Genomic DNA, 7,842 nt, shown 5'->3' with positions numbered 1-7,842 from the left:
CCCTGTGTTGGCAGGTGGATTCTTATCCACTGCGCCATCAGGGAAGCCCCCTCTTTCTTCTTTTTTTAAACATTTAGATGTTTCATCTTCTGGTGTGAGGTAGGGATCTAACTTTTTTTCCCCAAGAAATGATTAACCAGGACTCCTAACACTGTGTCTTGGATCACCCAATCTTTCATCACTGGTCTGAGATGCTGTCATCTTCATATGCTAAGTTCCTCCAGGTTCTTGCTCTATGTCGAGACTTTCTCTTCCATTCTACTCATGTACCATTCTGTGTGCCAGGTCTAAACTGTTTCCGCTGTCACAGCTTCATGCACTTTAGTATCTGGGTGGGAAAGCTTCCTTCTTTATTAACCATCCTTAAAGTTTCCTGACTATCCTTGCACATCTGTTTAAAAGAGGATTCGAGGGTCTTCACGTGCACTGAGAGGCAAGATGGGTGACCAAACCACAGCTTAGATTATTCACTCTCCCAGCAGTTACGGAGGGCTCAGGAACCTCCGAAAAGCTATTTTTGCCGAAGTCTGTAACTGCAGGAGTCACAAAGTCTCCATGTCCAAAGGGGAGCTGGAGAAGGATTCATTCAGAGAGAAGGATTCAAGATATGCAAGTCCCTTGCCCCACTGGTCTCCTTTAAGAGAGCTGGAGCTGGGTCCCAGAACAAACAGAGACCCGCTAAACTTAAGGGAAAAAACTGTCCACCCATGGAGATGACCAGGAAACGGCCACCAACTCACAAGCAGGCAGGTCTCCAGCTTGGGCTGTGAACTGCCACTAAGTAGGGAGCTACCAGATCCGAAGGGGAATATGGACCAAAAATGTCAGGCCTGGACAAGATGGAAGAGTATGTTGAAAAATCCATCTTTTGAATCGGTTGGACATTTTGACATGTAAGAGATATTCACAGTGTAAGAGTTGTAACTTCCCAGAGGGACAGAGGGCAGGTTGAGACCCCTGCTGCATCTAGAGATGTGTCTGACTTTTTCCCTTTCAAGTAGGAGTTAAAATTGAAAAGAGAACAAGAATGCTGTTGTCGCAGAAGCAGGCTGTGCAGAAACGGAGGCCACATGCACCTGTCTCATCCATTTGCTTGGGATTTAGCAGCGCTTCCAAAAAATTGCTATACTGCTCAACCGGAAAGAAATGGACTCAATGTACAAACCCTGGGAGATTTTACTGTGTGTGTTTGCTTTTTTTTTTTTTAACATCTTTATTGGGGTATAATTGCTTTACAATGGTGCGTTAGTTTCTGCTTTATAACAAAGTGAATCAGTTATACGTATACATATGTTCCCACATGTCTTCCCTCTTGCGTCTCCCTGTTTGCTTTAAATGAATACAACAGATTTGATTTTTTTTAACGTGCTTTGTTTTTCTTCACAGGCTATTACTGATTAGGAAATAATTTGTTTCTAAAGAGATTCTTTGTGGGACTTCCCAGGCGGTCCAATGGTTAGGACTCCACGCTTCCACTGCAGGAGGCCCGGGTTCAGTCCCTGGTCGGGGAACTAAGATCCTGTAAGCCGTCGATGTGGCCAAAAAAATAAAAAAATAAATTTAAGAACAAGTGATTCTTTGTGTTTTCAAAGTCATAATGTTAACAGCTTTTTGAACATTTTCATTATGAAAATAAAGAAAGAATTTAGGAAATCTAAATTCAGCTTTATAAATCTGTATGTTTACTGGATTCTTTTTGCACCTCATTTAAAGGCATGCGGACACACACGGCGATTTGTGAATAAGATGCGTGAACATTTGTTTTATAAAGTCTGTAAGGGGACATGAACGAGGATGCTCAGTATAGTGTTGTTTAAAGTGGCCAGGGGTTGGAGGCCAACAAGGTGTCCATCCCTGGCAGAATGAAAAGGTGGAATGTGGAGAATGCACATCATGGAATGTTCTACAGCAGTTAAAATCAAAAGGTCAGTTGTTCATATAACTACATAGATAGATCTTAGAAACACAGAGCGAATGAAAATAAGAAAGAAACAAACACCAGTAACGGCAATTAAAAATACACATGTAGGGCTTCCCTGGTGGCGCAGTGGTTGGGAGTCCGCCTGCCGATGCAGGGGACGTGGGTTCGTGCCCCGGTCCGGGAAGACCCCACATGCCGCGGAGCGGCTGGGCCCGTGAGCCATGGCCGCTGAGCCTGCGCGTCCGGAGCCCGTGCTCCGCGGCGGGAGAGGCCACAACAGTGAGAGGCCCGCGTACCGCAAAAAAAAACAACAAAAAACAAAAAAAAATATGTACCCAACGACAGTGCACATTTACAAGATACATACATATAAAGCAATACACATTAAATGCACTAGAATGGTCTCCTGTGGGGAAGAAGGTAATGAGAGTGGGGAATGGGGATAAAAAGGGAATAAAAGAAAAAAAGACTATTTTATAATAATTTTCCCATTTCTTTTTCCTTTATGTATACTTCATATTTAAATTGTGGTTTTTTTTTCCCCTTCTAAATCAGGAAGAAAGCTTCCCACCCACAAGATTCTAGGGAGAGAGATGAATATTCACCATCTAACTTTTGAAATTGACATTTATTTTGTGATTCAAGAAGAAAAGGTGGTGGGAATAAATAACATAACTGGGGAATTTAATCCATAAAATTGGGAAAACAAATTAGGTTTTATTAATAAAATTTGAACTGGGTACATTCATCAGTTGGGGGGGATTTATTTAGTTGATGATTTTAATTTGAATAGGGAGAGATTTTCATTAGTGGCTTTGCTCATTTTTATGGGAAGTAAGTTTTTTTTCCTTGTACTTTGGGTATGCCTTCACCACTGGATGCAAAACCCGTCCCTCAGACATGACATTTCCATTTGGTGATGATTTCTGCACACCAATAACAAAGGAACTCACTGAGAAATCCCCCAGGATGACTAGTCTCTAATACTGCTTTCTGCTTCTGTTGTGATGCGGCCCTGGGATTTCAGCGGCGTCTGTGCCTTTTCTGAGCTGGCTCTGAGACAAGACTGTTAGCAGCACCTGGGTCCAGCCGAGCCTCCTGAAGAGGTGGGGCTTCCAGCTCAGACAGGTTGGGGGAGGGATCTTGAGCTGGCCTATGACTCAGGGCTCCCTGTGCCTGGCCTGGGCCAGGCTCACAGAGTTGGACATCCCATTCTCGTTCTTGGGTGAGAAGTCAGCACTCCAGAACGAGGCAGGGAACTCACCTCACTGCTTGCTGAGACACTCGGTGGCATTTGTGGGCAGCGCTGCAGGGCGGCACCATCAGACATGCTGCTACAAGGCCTGCCGGGGCCTTTCAGCAGGGGAATGCCCTCCCAGGGGAGAGGCACTTACCTCTCTGCCACCCCTACCAAGCCCCGAAACAGGCGGTGTTGGTTGCCCACATTCCCCACTTCCTCGAGCTGAGTGTTGAGTGTCTTTGGGTAAGTATCCCCTCGACTTACAGAGGAAGCGGGGACAGAGTCAGTAAACTTCAGAAGCCACAAAGATGCTTATGGTATGCGGTACGGTACGCCACTAAGTTTTATGCCAAAACTTGGTGGCGTAAAACAAAAACATCTTTGTTTGCTTGAGATTCTGAGGGTCAGGGATTCAGATACAGCATAGATGGGTGGTTCTTCTGCTCATGTACTACCCTTGCATTGGTGACTGGGCTGACTAGGAAAGTACAAAAAGGCCTCACTCACCTGTCCAATGGCCCAGTGCTACTCCGGGTGGCCTTTTTTCTCTCTCCATGTGTTGGTTTCTTCTTATGATCTCTCTCTCCAGCAGGATGGCTTGGACTTCCTTACAGCATTGCAGCTGGGCTGCAAGAAGAAAAGCATTTACTTATCAAGCCTCTGTGTGCACCACGGTTGCTGATGTCCCACTGGCTAAAGCAAGTCACATAACCAAGCTCAGAATCGATGTGGGAAGGGACCACACCAGGATATGAGTAAAGTAAGTCTCCTATGTATGAACCTTCAAGTTGCAAACTTTCAAAGACGCGAATGTGCCCAGAGAAAGGACAAAGAGAGACAAGAGGAAGAAGTAACTGAAGAACCGAAGAGATTCGTGACGCAGGAAATGGCAAGGGGATTTTCTGTATTTGAGGAGGCACCGTTAATTTTTGAGGCACAGGACTTGAACGCAGAATGGTATACAAAGGTTGCAGCAGCCATTCAGAATGCAATCCAGTGCTACCGCGTCATCTATGATGAGAAAAAAAGAGCTGCTATCCAGACATCACTGGATCATTTGTTTTCAAGAGGGTAGATAGAACTGAATCCAGCGAGGAACCAGAACATGTGCCATCCATGTCAGGCATGAGTGACGTTGCAGCTCGCCCTCCGTCTCCTGTTGCTGACGATCCTTCAGCTCTACCATCCCCCACCTCCTCTCCCTCCTCCAGTCAGTAACTCTTCTTGCCTGCTCACTCGATGCCAGCCCCTGGATGCCAGCTGTTGTACTGTGCTACTGTACTTTTCAAGGTACTGTACTGAAGGGTCAAAGTGTTTATTTTTTGTGTGTGTTTCTTTGTTTTTTATGTAGTATTTGTGTGAAAAATATTTTAAACTTATTACGGTACAGTACTATAGAGCCGATTGTGTTACTTGGGGACCTAGGCTAACTTTGTTGGACTTACAAACAAATTGGACTTACAAATGTGCTTTTGGAATGGAACTCATTCGTATGTAGGGGACTTTCTGTACTGGGAGGCATAGTTCTTTGGCAGCCACCAAAGTACCAGTCTACCACAAGTTCTAATTATAGATCTTACAGCCAGGCAAGGACAGCCCAGGGATACAAGCAGAAGGAACTACTTGTTATCCTGGAAAAGTCTGGTGTTTTATCATCTGCTAAAGAGCTCAGCCAGCTTGTGACATGTGGCTCCATGGTAAGCACCAGTATGGCCTCTCTAGCCAATAAGAAGCCTCTAGAACTGGGAGTGAATGAAGGTGTCCTGAACCAGCCCAAAAGCACCAGTTCCATGAGTCTGGGATGAGATCTAGGCACCAGAGTAGGCAATGGGAGGATGAATACCCCAGCTTCCTGCCCCTTAGGGGCGTTCCACACCACCTCCCAGAAGTCCCCCGGAAAGATTGAGCTCTAGATGCCACAATGTCATCTGTTTATTTAATGGTTCCCATCCTTTCCCCGTCTTACTCCTCCACTTACCTATCAGGGCTTCTTCCCAAATAAGCCACTGATACTCAAATTGGGCCTCAGGGTGTGCTTCTGAGGAACCCCAGGTTAAGACATTGAGGGCTGTGGGCCACTGCATGATCTCAAGAGTCATTCCCAGCTGGAAAAGTCCATGATCTGATCAGGGATGTGGAGAGGTGGACTTGTCATTATACAGGCATAGGCTTGAGCCCCTGCTCTCCGGCTCACCAATTCTGTATAAAGAGCTTTTGTTTTCCAAGACGGTCACCAACAATCTATCTCATCCTTGTGTGCACACGCCATTCCTCCCATCAAGAGATGAAGTCTATTTCTCCTCTCCTTTGATTCTGGGCTGGCCTTATGCCTTGCTTTGACCGGGAGCGGGGCGGGGGAGGGATATTCCAGAACTTCTGCACCCAGACTTTAAAAAGCTTGTACCTTCTACTCTTTTGTCCTCTTGGAAGCTAGCCGTCATGTAAAAAGCCCTGCCACCCTGCTGGAAAGATCAGCATGGAGAAACAGGGGCCCAGTCAGTCCCCAGCTATTCCAGCGGCTGGGCACTGGGGGATTTTGAGACGTCCAGTTGAAGATGTAAAAAGGGTAGTAAGATACATTTAACTCCTCTGTATTTCTCTGAATAAGAACCAGGCCTTTCCTTCGTTGCTCGGGCAAAGAGGAGGAGTTTACGATTGTAAACGTCAAGGCTGTGTGCGTGTATGGGTATGCGCGTGTGTGGTGTGTGGGATGAGTGAAACAGGCCGTGCAGTTTCCCGCGCCCTCACAGCCTCCCTCCTACAGACCAGGCCTCAGCCACACCTGCCCCCTCGATGCCCAGACTGCTAAGTCATCAAGCCTCCAGCACGGCCAGGACCTCACTGTGCCAGCGGCTAATGTAGCACTGGAGCCCAGCAGGGGAAGCCTTTCTTCCCTCTGGAACCATCCTTGGACGCTACCCGCTCCTCTAATGCAGTTAAGGTTCTCCTGGAAGATGCCCTTCCCTAAACCCCCTGGAGGGGTCGCTGCTTAACCTTGCACACACACACACACACACACACACACCCCACCTTAAGGTCTGGAAGTTGGGTCACTGTCCTCTGTGACTGGGTATCCACTGCTCCACCGCACCCACCCGCTGCAGGGCCGGTAAACTGGAGTGGTGAGTCTAAGCCAATCACAGAGCTCCCAGTCTCTTGCTAGTGATTGGTGTAGGAGTGAGCATGTGAGCCAATTCTGGCCAATGAGATGTGAGGGGAGGTCTGCTCAGGGAGTTCTGGGAAAGGAGTCTTTGCTCCTGGGAAGGAGACTCCCAGAAGGCGTGGCTCTTCTCTACCAATGAGCACTGATGGGCCTGGGTGATTCCTGGAGCTGCTGCCGCCATCTTGGAATCATAAGGGTTAACAATGATTGGAGGAGGCTGAGGCAGAGAGATGGGAGGAACCTCAATAATATGTTTGAGGATATGATTATATGTTTGAGCCGTATTAACCTGAAAGCTCTCTTACTTATGGACGTTTTATCAACCGAGATAATACAAGGCAGTATTGTTTGTTTGTTATCTAGACTCAAAGACACCCTAGTGAGGCAGCCCTGGGCTTCTCCCACCTCCAGGGGGCGCTTCCCTGGGACCCTCCCCTGTGCACTCAGGCACCTATGTAGATCCAGAGGGTCAGATGCCCCCTGTGTGTCCTGCTGCCAAAATCTGCCTGCCAGATTGAATACCCACTGCAGAACAGGTGTGACTCTGACCCTGAGGTCGTCCTCCAGCCAAAATGGGTGATGGCTGCTGATGCCTGTCTTCCAGACCCCCTTGCATGGCACTACAAGACCTGGCATTTCTCTTTAGCCTCATTTTCAAACCCGCTTCACCACACTGTCTCTGCTTCAGGCACACGGTTCATTCATTCACTTAACAAAACCTTTCTCCAACCCTTGACCTGTGCCTGGCATTGTGTGAGAGGAGAGGACACATAGGAGAAGCAGGAGTTGCCCCAGCGCCCAGGGAGCTCAGGCTCTAGTGAGAGAGCAGGGGTGTACATGACTGCAGTACGAGATGCCAGGTGCTGGCTACAAGAGACGAGTGTGTGCACGTCAGAAACGTAAGGGAAGAGTCTCAGGGAAGCAAAGGAAGGTATCACAGAAAAGGCGACATTGAGATGGGTGAGTTGGGTGGGTGGGAGAAGGACATTTAGTGCATCCTTAGCAGCCTCTGTTCCTCAGCCCCGTCATGCAGACTCAGGGCACTGTGCCTTTGCACTGGCTCTTCCCCTACCTGGAATGCCTCTCCCTTGCTTCGCTGGCCTGGAAACTCCTCCAAGGCCCAAGTCATAGAGTATGTTCTGTGAGAAGCTGTTCATGACTCCTGTGGGAGTGTCATGTGCTCCCCTCTGCTCCCACATCTTTGCACTCATTCCATTGTGAGAATTTGTTCCTGTTTTATTTGCTTGTCTGTTCCTTTCATCAGACTGTGAGGAAGGAACCAGTTTGTACTCACCTTTATATACCCAGCACCTGGCCCAGTGGCTGGCGCATACCAGACATCTGAAAAACAGTTGCTTTCTGCCTATGCCCTTTGTCCCCTCCCAGCCATGTTTTCCAAAGGGCTGAGCAGGCTCTAATATGATTGAGAGAAGCAATGACAGACTCTAGGAAGTCCTGTCTGCTGGGCAGGCCCTAAAGGAAGCAGTCCCAACTACCAAGGCAAGAGGAACAGCCTTC

The sequence above is a fragment of the Neophocaena asiaeorientalis genome, unplaced genomic scaffold, assembly GCF_003031525.2.
Source record: "Neophocaena asiaeorientalis asiaeorientalis breed wild unplaced genomic scaffold, Neophocaena_asiaeorientalis_V1.1 scaffold155, whole genome shotgun sequence".
In the NCBI taxonomy this organism is placed as follows: Eukaryota; Metazoa; Chordata; class Mammalia; order Artiodactyla; family Phocoenidae; genus Neophocaena; species Neophocaena asiaeorientalis.
The sequence above is the reverse complement of the archived record's forward strand: the minus strand, read 5'-3'. Positions refer to the sequence as shown.